Consider the following 12,949-nt stretch of genomic DNA (forward strand, 5'->3'; position numbering starts at 1 on the left):
TACTCAATAAAGAGCCCGAACCATAAACTGGAGGAGACTTGTGCATAACTGCTGCATTGTGTGCCTGGAGTGTTGCATGTGTCAATAACAAACAAAGCAAGGAGAGAGAGAGGCCCTGTTCAGACCCGGTATTAATGTGTCGTATGTGTTGGCGTGAGGGAGGAGGGGCTGAATGAATGTATGAATGCGTGCAACTGTGAAGAAAGATTTGTGTTTCAAATCATTTCAAACATGCTCTGAGTGATCGGATTTCAAGATGCATTCAGGATGCATTATGCTGTGTTTAGACCCGGACTTAGTGCTGAGGATTTGTGATTGGATCACTCAGGATGAATGTTAATGACAGAAATGAACAGGGTCAGAGCGAGAGAGCAAATGGGTTCATCTTTCAACATTCACTCTACTGTTGTATTTGTACTCCGAAAAGGGTTAAACCTCAAGTTATGTTTGAAAATGTAACCTTTTCTCATTCTTACTAACCCTAACCCTAAGTTATTTTAAATTCTCACTGACTTACCTCTCTGCTAATTTTGATCAGCTTAGCTTTGAGAAAACCTGTTGATGTGTGTGTGCATATGTATATTTGTGTGTGTCACTGTGTAGCTGGTTTCTGTGCTTTGTTATGTACTGAGGTATTTACAGCTGCTGATGTACAAACAGTATAGTGACATTGCTGCTGCTGTTGGGCTGAACTGTTCTTCTGTAACTGCAGGCAGCTTTATTTTCTACGGTCGCCCTCTGCCTTCATGCAGGAATAAAAGGTGTTGAATTGCACTGACACCTGTTCTTTTTTTAAACCAAGATTCATAAAGGATTAGGATTTGTCTTTGTTGGATTTGTTTAAGGATCGGGGTTTACTGTGGAGTCCAAATTAAGTGTTTGGTTGTTGGAGAGGACTCTGAAGGAGATTGTTTTGTTCAAGCTGGAGGTGTTGAGCTTGTGACAGCTGAAAAAAAAAATCGAATTCAAAGTTGCTTCAAGATGTGGACAGTTAAATGTACTTTTTGCATTGTACTTTCAAGTCCTGGGGAGTTTGGCTATATGTGTGTGCGCAGCACCAGGGGTGTTATAGCCTGTGCGCAAATATCTCTTGTGGTGCAGCTGCAGCTCAGAAACACACGTGTCTCCTCAGTGAGGCATGTCCTGGGTTACTCTGTTCACCCCCCTCGTCTCCGCGTTGCGCAATGCGGCAATGCGGCTCCACAGTCACAGCAGGCTGGCTGTTTGCTGGAGTGAAGGGCAAGGACTTCAAATCACAGTCGCCGGTCCATTTTTAAGTTCATGTGTTCGTCACCACTGCTTTACCCGCACACCTTATAGATACATATTTATATATGTATCTATAAATGTAGACTGAGAGATAGAGAGGCGGTGTGTTTGACATTCAGTGGAGATAGCGACACTTGGATACGAGCTCTGCTCATTTTCGCTCCGCTCCTTTGTTTGGCCCCAAATGTGCAGCCAAGCGCTCCCTTAAAAGAAAAGATATAAAGAGATAAATATTATTCTGAGTAAATATGTGTCAGTGCAGGAAGTCCTCACGTGCACGTTGCTCCAGTTTATTCAGTGTGCGGTCTAGTGTTGTGCCGGTGACGACCGAGCCTCCTGCAGCTCCGAGTCTGGCGGGCGGATTTGAAGCGCAGCTCTGCGAGACACAACGTGGATACAGCTCACCCAAACCCTCCCCCCTCTCCCACAATCTCTCTCTCTCTCTCTCTCTCTCTCCCTGTTTCTCTCTCACTGCACTTAGTTGTGTTTTGCTCGGTCGGAGTAGGAATGTGTGAGACTTCAAACTAACGGGGTTTGAGGAGAAGCGGGAACAAAGAGAGCAGCAGATAAGAGAGAGATAGAGAGACGCTGTTTGGGTTCGTAGCTCATTTGATTTTAAATTGATCACAACTTCAAGACGCGCTCTTTTAATTGGCGTTCAGGTCTGTGTTGTTGTTTGTGGAAGTTGTTTTTGTGCCATGTTGTTGCAGATAAATGTACCTGTTGTCCAAATGTATTCTTCCGAGCCGTAAAGCTTGGCGCTACTTTTGCATCCCAGGATTGATATTACTAGTAACCGACATGTGTAGCACAAGCAGGCACTGTCTGGCTCAGACAAAGGGACCGTAGCAACGCCACAAGTCTTCCTTCTCGTTGCACGCTATATGATGGAGGTGAAACCCAAGCGACTGTCTGCCGGATGTTTGTGTTGCGTTTGCAGACCTGGTGATCAGCCTTCAGTCTTGTAGTTTTCCAGTCGACCTGTTCATTTTCAGCACCAGCAGGAGTGGACAGCGCCACTTAACTCCACAACAACAACCGAAGGGAGGCTAACGTGGCTCCTGTAGAGGAGGCCCACATAATGATAATGGGGCTTCAGTTACAGGCATGTTTGCATGGTGTTGATCACCCAAAGCTTGAACACAGAAATCGTATTTATATGTTCATGTTCACGACTGCAAATTTCTGGACTGAATCTGTTGTGTATCATTTTTTAATTAGGCCTATGACCAAAAGCATAGATGTGATCTGTGTGAACCAAATATGTTTAACTTAATAGACCTCTACTTTTGCTTGTACTTTGTAACTAAAACTATTCCAACAGGCTGTGTCTGTGCTAAAGCCACAGTTTTACTGAAAGTGTAATGAATGTAAGCTGGTTTTACTAACTATTTTGGATGACTTTTATAACATTTTGGGTAATAGTTTGATATGAATATTGAAAAAGGTTTTTCTACAAACATGTTGCCAGAAGAAACAAATCAACTGAACAGAAGAGTTGTCGGTGTTGATCAGTAAATCAACAGGTATCTATACAACTGAAAGTAAACCTGGAACAAAAGCAGCTGGATTTGTGTTAAAAAGGACAAAAGGTGATCCGTAACTGGCCTAGAGTGTGTCACCAGAGTAGCTTACTTACTTGATCAACTATAATTTATTTATCTTATTCTCAAAAAACATTTCATCATAAGTAAAAACATGATTGTATGCCATTACCATACATTTTTGATGAAGTCCTACAGTGTGTTATAAAGGAGTTTCCAGAGGACCGCTGAACTTTTTCATAGCGCAATGAATTGTGGAATAGAACATTACATTTTATGGGAATATATTAAATTCACTAATCCATTTTTCTTTGCTTAAATGTCAAATTTCAATTAATCTCGTCAACTTTGAAATCAAAATATTATGTATCAGTTAATAAAGTTTTTCAAATTCATCACACATTCTAATGCACTGTTTGTGAATGTATGTCTTTATGCTTGGACTGGTGTGTATTTTTTTGCATTTGCTGCATCTCATGTGTTTGGCAGGTGTTTTGCTTTGTATTCAAATGAGCTGTATTACTGAGACTCTGCTCCGCGTCTGATTGGCGGAGCGGAAAGGGAGGAGCCACATGCCTTTGTGTCACTGTTGTGGCTCCACCCTGTCAGCCCAGTGAGGCTGCTGCAGAACGCAGAAAGAAAAATTGGAGTGCAATGAGAGGAGGGAAAACAGAGAGACTGAGTGAGAGAGCAGCAGGTGGAATGACATAATGTGCACTGCAGCAAAACTGCAGCAGGATAGAAACAAAAGGGTCACATTCACATACAACCTCAACACGGTCATGCAGGACATACATTTGTTGTAAGATATACTCTCTTTTCTTACACACACACACACTTTTTACTTGGTTCCCCAGTTCCCTTGTTGATGAGGAGATTTACAAGATCCCAGCCCTGATACACTTTCTAGACTGGAGCCCCCAGAGAAGAGCTTCTTTCCCTCAGATCAGGATTTACCAAATCATGATATGATTTTGCTTTAATACAACAAACACATGGTCGATGCTTACAACTTCCTGTGTGTCACGCCTTCATTTCTGTAGATACCCAGTTCAGGATGTCCATCTTGGAGCGTCTGGAGCAGATGGAACAGAGGATGGCTGAGATATCCAATCAGAACCCCAACTCAGAAACCATGGCAACCAAGGGTGGAGGAGTCGAGGGAGGAGGAGCCACTGATCAGCAGTCTCAAGTAAGGCAGGAGGAAGTAATTCAGTTACGCTGAACTTTTTTTTTTTTTTTCAGCAACGTAATCTGAAACTGTATCAAGTGAGCAGACCAGACAACCAGCATTAAACAAAATAGGCATTTTGGTTTCAGTTATTAAAAGCAGGTCTTGACTGTCTTAACTGTGTGCGAGTTATTGACATAGAATTTAAGGACAACAATAATTATCGTATAGGCACTGGATTACATTACATTTCAAATGTGTTGCTTTTGTTTTATAATTTATGTTTGCAAGATCCATTTATTTAACATTATACTTAATGCCAGTAAAGTGAAATGTTGTGACACCTTGAAATTCATTTTGAAAAAGCAACAAAATGCAGAAAAACATTTACTGGCTTAACTCATTACTCCACTCCTCCTCTCCAATGTTCCAGATTCCTCCTGATCAGGGTTCATTCGAGGGTCGCGTGGTGGTGGTCTGTGAGAAGATGATGTCTCAGTCGTGCTGGGCTTCTTCCAATCAGCTCATCCACAGTAAGAACTCCAGAGGAATGACCTTGCTGCATCTGGCTGCAGCTCAGGGCTATGCAGGGCTCATTCAGACACTCATTCGCTGGCGGTGAGTAACACACAAGCACGAGAGACACCATCGTGAACACACAGACCGTGCCAATTAATTTCACTTTTGCCGTCTTGCTCTGCAGCACAAAGCATGCGGACAGTATTGACCTCGAGCTGGAGGTGGATCCTCTTAACGTAGACCACTTTTCCTGCACTCCACTGGTGAGTGACTGATAGTTTTGAATGGTACTACAAGTGTATGTTTCATTCTTTCCTTGCCTGTGTATGACCTTTCATTTCGGGCCTCTGCAGATGTGGGCTTGTGCTCTGGGCCATACTGAGGCAGCACTGGTGCTTTACCAGTGGGATCCGAGAGCTCTTTCTATTCCCGATTCACTGGGTCGCTTGCCTCTCAACATTGCTCGATCGAGGGGCCACACTCGATTGGCTGAGCTACTGGAACAGCTGCAACAGACCCCTCAAGCTCAGGGCCAGCAAGGTGACACTTGGATGGACAGGTGGAGAGAAGAGTCACGGACAGGTGGAATAAATAACAGCCCAAGTCCAAACTCAAACTCAGGTGGGAAATCGGTTCATACAGAGACATTTTTTGTTTTATGATTAAGAGGGGAAGGATTGGTTTTGAGTTAACTGACTGTTTGCTTATTTGGTAAGTAGCTCTTATTTCCCATCATCTTCGTTTCCCCAGAGCTGAGGAGAGCCAGGACAGAGAGCCAGCCAGACAACCAGAACCAGAGCTGGAGCCAAACAGGACACAGAGCCCCACAGGCAGCCCAGGGAGATAAGGAAGGTCCACCCCCAGCCAAGAGACTCAAACCAAGTCCAGACACCCAGCAACAGTTAGCTAACTCAACCCCCAACACCAACACCCTCAATTCCCTCCTCAACACCTTCCCAAGTCCTCATGCCCGGTGTTCTCTCGTCCCCAACACCCTCTCCCAACAAACTCAACCCTCCAACCTCAGCTGTCAGAACACACCTCCTCCTACCAGCTCCAGCTCTAGCCGGCCTCAGCTCCCCAACACCCCGTTCTCCCACCTGCAGGCCAGGATAGGGGGGTCCGGAGGGGGCACCAGGTGGAGTCTGAGACAGACTCTGGGGCAATGTAGCCTAGCCAGGAGGATTTTAGGAAAAGAGCGACTGGCCATTCACCTGCGCCAAAGAGTGCTGTCTGACAGGGGAGAGGAGACAGAGCTGCTGACCTATCAGGATAACACTGAGGACTTGCAGGTAGGGGGAGCGGATTGTTAGGGTCAGTTTGGATCTCGTTCCACAACAAAAAATGAAGTAATTGTACTTTATTTGATTGAATATGTGTTCAGCTTGCTTGCATGTGTGCCATGTTTGTGATAAAATACATGAAACAATACATTAAAAAATATATGAAAACAACTCTCAACAAACTTTGATCCTCAATGCGAATAAGGGAAAATTCTAATGTAAAGCTCATCAAGGGAAAAAAGGAAATACTAAAGCTCAGCAAAGGCCAAAGACAATGGTGCAGAAACAGGACATGGAGACAGTGGGTGATTTTACTGTTTGTGTACATTGAATTTGTCATTATAGGAAAACATCAGCAGGTGTATCTGTAACGTTTTCACCACCCAGTCCCACACAAGCACACACACACTAAAATGAATTGTCTATCAAGAAAGGGAAAAGCGGCACACACAGTTAATTATTACTGGAAAGAACCTAATACTAACTGGTTAGACCTTACATTAAACCTTAAATTCAAGTTTTTGGTCGGGATATTGTAGTGTGTAGTGCTCATCTAGCTAAATGTAGCTAGAAGAATGGATATGCATCAATCAAATTTCAGATCCATGTTGTGTTTGTACTTGGATAATAATTAATTATACAGAGATGTGGCTGTATAATCTGTGATGCAGTAAAATAAAACGGGCTGCACAAGTCCATCTAACTGTTAAAAGTATGAGAGCACAAAACAGAACAGAAAACTCTAAATCAAGTAGCAATGATAATATTTGAATTTCCCCTAGCCTACCTGTATGTATTAGATACTAAGAGTTGTGTGTTATGACAATAAATATGAAAATAAATAACAAAACTACAGATATTTTTTAAATTTTAAGGACAGCTGGTGTTAGAAATAGGTAAATAACACCTGAAATAGGTAAATAACACACTATGTGTGTGGGGGCGGTGTGGCCTAGTGGTTAGAGTGGTGGTTCTTCAACAAGAAGGTTGCCGGGTCAAACCCCACTCTCTCCCATCTGCATGCCGAAGTGTCCTTGGCAAGATACAGAACCCCTAAATGGCCCCTCATGAATGTTGAGTGTACTTATTGTAAGTCGCTTTGGATGAAATGACATGTAATGTAATGTAAATGTAATGTGTGTGTTTCAGATGGACATTACAATGCTAGCTGATCACATCATGGAGGCTTCAGCTGGTAGGCTTAAACAGGAGGCTGTGGAAACAGACTCTGGGAAGGTGGGGATCAGCAGCGATGTCAGGTTACTGTCTGGTTACCTCAGTGAGGTGGAGAGGTGAGGGAAACTATTACTATTGTTTTTCCGCATTTGCTTCACCTATGTCATCAAATGGCGTAAATATTTTTTGACTCACTTGGCTCTCTGCTTCTCTCCAGGTTCCTGAACTCCAAGCCCCAGACTCCTAACCCCAAACCAAAATCTCTCTCAGGGCCGGAGGATCAGGCGAGTCCTCAGGCTAAGCAAGCCCCACCCTCCCCCTTCGACTGGAGCTCCTTCCTCTGTGCAGCTATGAAAGAGGAGAGGTTGAAAAATGACTCCCCCTGTCTAGCCATGACTGAAGCAGAGCAGGGAGAGCTGTATGAGACCATCAGGCATGCCCTTCACGCCCTCAGAAAACACAAGGTATACGTGACCTTTTTGGTTTACATTTCCGAATCCGGCTTCTTTTCACATTAGCTTCCCCTCCTTTTTTCTTTCATAAATTGCAGTCTTGAAGAAAAAGCTTAAGATGACCATGAACCATTTATCGTAGGCTCTATGACGTTTATTCAAACTCCTAATGTCCCCCCCCCTCAGGGTCCCATTCAGGAACAACGCAAGGAGATTGCAGCAGTGATTCAACGTTGCTATAAGCGATACAAGCAGGTAAGGCTTCATGTACTGTTCAGCTGTTGAGTTGAGAATTATTCCTTATCATGAACACACCAACCCCACTACCATCTTCCACACACCAGCAAGTTCTGGATCCATAGTACACAGACTCAAATTAGGATTAGGTCTGAGGCGTAGATTCTGAATTATTCACTTTGATTCACAGGAGCAAAGCTAAAATATTTTCACACTTTAAATAACTATAATATTTGTTATCTTTATCATTCATTTGGAAATAATATGCTGCTGTGCCCTCTCTTTAAGTATGCACTTTATAAGAGGATGACCCTGGCAGCCATCCTGATCCAGAGTCGTTTCCGGAGTTTCCATGAGCAGAGGAAGTTCCAGCAGAGTCGTCGGGCAGCGGTCCTCATCCAGCAATACTACCGTTCCTACAGACACTCCCTCAGGTACTACACACACACACACACACACACACACACACTGACACACACACACACACACAAACACACACGCACTTACACATACAAGGGTTAATTATTGTATGAACTTTTCAAATGTTTTGCCCACAGCAGCCTCCTAACAAAAAAACAGAACCAGGCTGCTCGCAAGATCCTGAGGTTCCTGCTCCGATGCCGCCACAGGTGAGCCATGAAAAAGCTCCACACACTCTCAAGCACCCACACACACTTACATCCCACTGCCACATGTGTGCTCACCTCATTGGTGCTAATAGTTGGTGTTGTTTTACTGTTCCTGTGAAGCCCCTTGATGGACCATAGGCCTCTGAAACGGGTGAGTGTTCTCTCCCTCTCTTCTCTCTCTCTCCCTCCCTCTCCCCCGATGGCTGATGCCTGTTTGCATGTCAGCTGAGGGAGTGGGAGAGGAAAACCTGGATTTTCATCCTTCCCTCTCGCACTCTCTTTCTCCCTCTCTCTCTCTCTGTCTGTCTTCTTGCCCCCCTTTCTTCTATCTCCCTATCCCTCTCTCTGGCTCTCTCCGAGGACTGCTGAATGATGTTGGTACTTGTGCATGACTGACAGATAGATAGGGGAGCGATTCTTGCACAGGGTCTTCCTGGGGGCATGTTCTGACTGACACTAGGGGACATTAAGTGTCTTGCTTGGCCGGCTTGGTCTCTTTTTGTGCCTTGATGGGTGGGAGGATAACAGGATGGAATATGGCCTTTGGATATTAAATGGGGGAAAACACATTGCCAAAACATGTACAGTTACACACAGAAATAGACACATATTCTAATGTTTGTTTTGTTTCTCCTCAGGGCCAGAGAGCAGAGAAAGGCCAGGGGTCCTGAGAGCCCACCGCCAGGCGCCACACACAGCCCCCTCAGCCTGTGAGCAATCTATACACCCTCCCTCTCCTCCATCTCCTCCTTTTTCTTTCTTCTCTCTTCCATTTCTCCCAAACACTCTCCCTTTCAGTCCTAAACCCCACATTTCTCCTCCCCCTCTCCTTTCCTTCTCTTTCTCTTTCACTCTCACCCTCTCTCCCCTCTTCTCTCAAGAGAGAGAAAAAAACTTTTCCCAGACAGACTGAGGACAGGATAGGTGTCCATCATGGCAGCTCAGACAGACAGACTGCTGGGTAGAGCCCAGGAACCTGGCTCTGCCCACTGATCCTCCTACCCAGTTTCACTGGGAGGTCATCACATTAACCTCATGGCATTCTTTGCACTCTTCATGGATATGTTTCTTTGCAACAAAAAGTCGACGAGTCAAATGAGAGAACGCAGGGAGAAGCATCTGACGACGATAACCTGCCTTTGTGGCAGCAACTGGATTGCGAATGGGATTCGGTGGTGAACAGCTTGAGACTTTTTTGACATGCAGAAAACTTACGAAACACTGTTGTGTTTTGTATTCAAAACAGTGATCCATGAAAGAATAAGAAAACATAAACCAAAAGACTCACTTCTGTGTTGCATTTGCATGCAAGATTTTTTCGCTTATTCCTCCTCTCCATCCTCCTGAAGAGCTATAGTGGCAAATCATTCTGCTGATTCCGTATATCACAATATCACCAACCACTCAGACTCACAGGCTTACAAACCTATTAATCAGTCACCCGATCCAAAGGGGAGGAACTGCACTTGAATGTAAGAGGGGCATTGTTAGATAAAGGGTGGGGGTCTGAATAACGATGTCTTAATTTGTTACATGGACTTTGTATGGAGTCGTTCTCAGAGGCAGCACTTTGCTCGCCTGACGTGGTGTCTGTGTTCGTTCAATTCAATGCATGTGTTTGAGCTTCAAGCTCCTGCATGCTTGCCAAACTGCTTTAGTGTTGTTTCTTTTGTATTTCTATGTGTAGTTGTGTCTCACTTACGTCCTCATCAACTTATCCTTGCCCTGTGTAATGTGAACTGTGTAAGGACAAATGACTTCTTTTGGGTGCTTTTTTTTACTTTATTTATTCAAGGATATGATTATTAATTTAATTGGCTCAAGAGTGGTTTAGCTTGAGACAGGTTTTCCCCCTTTGTGTGGTAAAATATGACATGTTCCAATGGTTAAATGTCTCTGTTAGTATGTTCTTTGCGTGAACCTCTAAATCCTAACTGTGGTTTTGAGGAGAGAGTCACATACCAATGCCTTGACTTCTTCTTGACTCTGAGAGGTCTCTATGCGTGCTCTGTACAGGACATGGGTCCTATACCTGCCCCTATACAGGGCATTGGTCCCCATATTAGCCCAAACGGGCGTTCAAATCCATATTTTGGACTATTGCATATTCCTGTATATAAACTGACGAGGTAAGGGGATACGTGGACCCTGAAACTTTTTCATAAGAGGACTGTATTTAAGATTATAAATTATTTTACTCCCATAATGAGAACTTAAAGACAGAGATCTGGGTAACACAGGATGGCTGTATTGCTTGTAAATAATGTAGATATTTAAAACAGAGTAATGTGCATGAGACAAAGAAACAGCAAAAAGAACATGTTAGTGGCTATGGACTGTGAGAGGATTTTAACTGCTTCACTTTAAGAGTATCCAGTATAAGTGTTACTGAAAAGAACATTTTGTTAAAGCATGCAAACTGAAAAATCTAATGTTAGAATTATAAGTGGGAAAAACAACTTTTAGCTGAAACAATGATCTTTCAGACGAAACATTTACATTTTGTGCTTTTGTTTCTTGGCTAGCAAAAATTAAACCCTTTTTGCCAGTAGTGCCAATTATTATGAATGCTATTTTTGCCTAACGATATATTATGTTGGGGAAACCAACACCCAAAAGCTATCAGTAAGATCCACAGAGGCAACACACACACACACACACACACTCAGACATACACACACACAATAAACAGTAGAAGAGATCTAGTACTAGCTCAACCATAGACCTTCCTTCAGGTTCTGCAGTTTTTCTTAGGCAGACTTACATATAGATGATGATGATGATGATGATGATGATGATGATGATGATGATGATGATGATGATGATGATGATGATGATGCAAGTATGATAAATTATATTAATATTGATGGAGATAATGAAGATGATAATGATGATGAGCGATTTAATGTCAATGCAATGACTGATGACTCAAAAAAAGGGAAGAGGGCGCTACATTCTTTAGAATGTGGTCGTACTTCAGCAACATACTAGCTTTTATTAAGACCATTAATCACACCTACAGCGGATCCAGCCTGGCCTCCAGTTAAAAAGCTTTCCATCTTCAAACAGAATGTCTCCCCCCCCCCCCCCCCCTTACTTTCTTACATATCATTTGATTAATTTCCCTTTTCTCTTCATTGTCACTGCCATTACTCTTCAACATGTACTTTGGACTTCTGGAAAGCTCTGTTTAGAAAGTGCCTGCTCAATAACAGAAAAAGTGCAAGACAATATCAGGAAATATCCACTGTATGTCCTCCAAAAGGTTTTGGAAAAAAAGGTTTGTTTTCTTAAATCGTGTGCTCAGAATGAACTTGACAGTGTTAAACTGGATGCGAGTCTTACGTTGCAAGCTCTGGTTTGTCAGTGGAATGAATGAATGCCCATGGCCTGATTGGTGGTACGTTTTGCCTAATGAGACAAACTGGTAATTACCGTATCACTTTATGCCCCACTTGTTGTGTGCATTTTGCAGTATTAGAGGAAGATAACCATATAATTAATGTATGAAAGGCACTGTCATGAGTCTGTTTAACGTCCCAGTGTCGCTGTCGGAAAGAAGATGTGTGTTTCTTGCATGGACTCGCTTTGTCTTGTCTTTCCTCAAAAAACGTTCTTGCAGCATTTAAGTGAAAGCGTTACCCAGCAGTTTTCCAGAACAAAAAAACTGTCATACATACTCTTTCTTTCTTTCTTTCTTTCTTTCTTTCTTTCTTTCTTTCTTTCTTTCTTCTTTCTTTCTTTCTTTCTTTCTTTGTGTCTGTCACTTTCACACACACATGTCACACATACAGTCAAACACAAATGTACACATTCAGATACAAAAAAAAGCCACACCCTTTCTCTCTGTGCTTATGTCTTTGGGAACAATTAAATCTCTCCCTTAGATTTTACTCAGGGTTGAAGAACAGGGAGATGGTATGTGGAGTGTAATGTTTGCTGACACAGAGTTGTACCGTTGATGACAGTGTACATTTGTGTATCCATGTGTATGTGAGCAAACTTGACATTATTAGGGATTCTCCAGTTGTTCATTCACTATTTAGTAACCACAAACTTTCAAATCACGCTCTCGATTACAAAATAAATAAACCTCTCCGGATTTACCAGCCCCATTTTGAAACAGCAAACGATCTGTTTCCTGTATTCTAGCTGTAGCTTGCAACACTTTTTCTACAAGGAAATAAAAATCTCCAAATCCCTTATTTTATAGGATTTTGCTTGGATATAAACTAAATTTAGAGTAAGTAATGTGATGTTTCTATTTATACACATGCTCTTGTCTTAAACGCACACGATTCTTCATACAAAGGATTCTTAAGTAATGCAAGAATAGATAATGGCCATGTATCACCTGAATTATCTTAATTTAGAAAAGGGAAAAAAGTTGGAAGAGAGGGTAAATTCAAACTCTTACAATTGGAAGATCTCTATTATGTGTGTTTCACATGTTTTCTAAATCTTCATCGCACTGAGGGACAGCCATGGTTAGGACGGCGCTGTCAGGAGCACTCACGCTACAAAATCACTCCAACCTCCTCTTAAACTGCCCCTCCTCTCATATCAGCACAACTAAAAAACATTGCTTTATACATTGTCTATATGCACAGATACATACACACACACACACACACACACACCAACCTCAAATGCTTGCGCCTGTCAACAC

General features: G+C 42.8%; 1 pseudogene; it reads left to right on the forward strand.

Annotated features, from left to right (window-relative positions):
* Positions 1-11,360, forward strand: part of LOC133963579 (calmodulin-binding transcription activator 1-like) — a 48,221-nt pseudogene extending 36,861 nt beyond the window's left edge.
* Positions 11,361-12,949: the final 1,589 nt, after the last annotated feature.

Source organism: Platichthys flesus, chromosome 2 (genome assembly GCF_949316205.1).
Source record: "Platichthys flesus chromosome 2, fPlaFle2.1, whole genome shotgun sequence".
NCBI lineage: Eukaryota > Metazoa > Chordata > Actinopteri > Pleuronectiformes > Pleuronectidae > Platichthys > Platichthys flesus.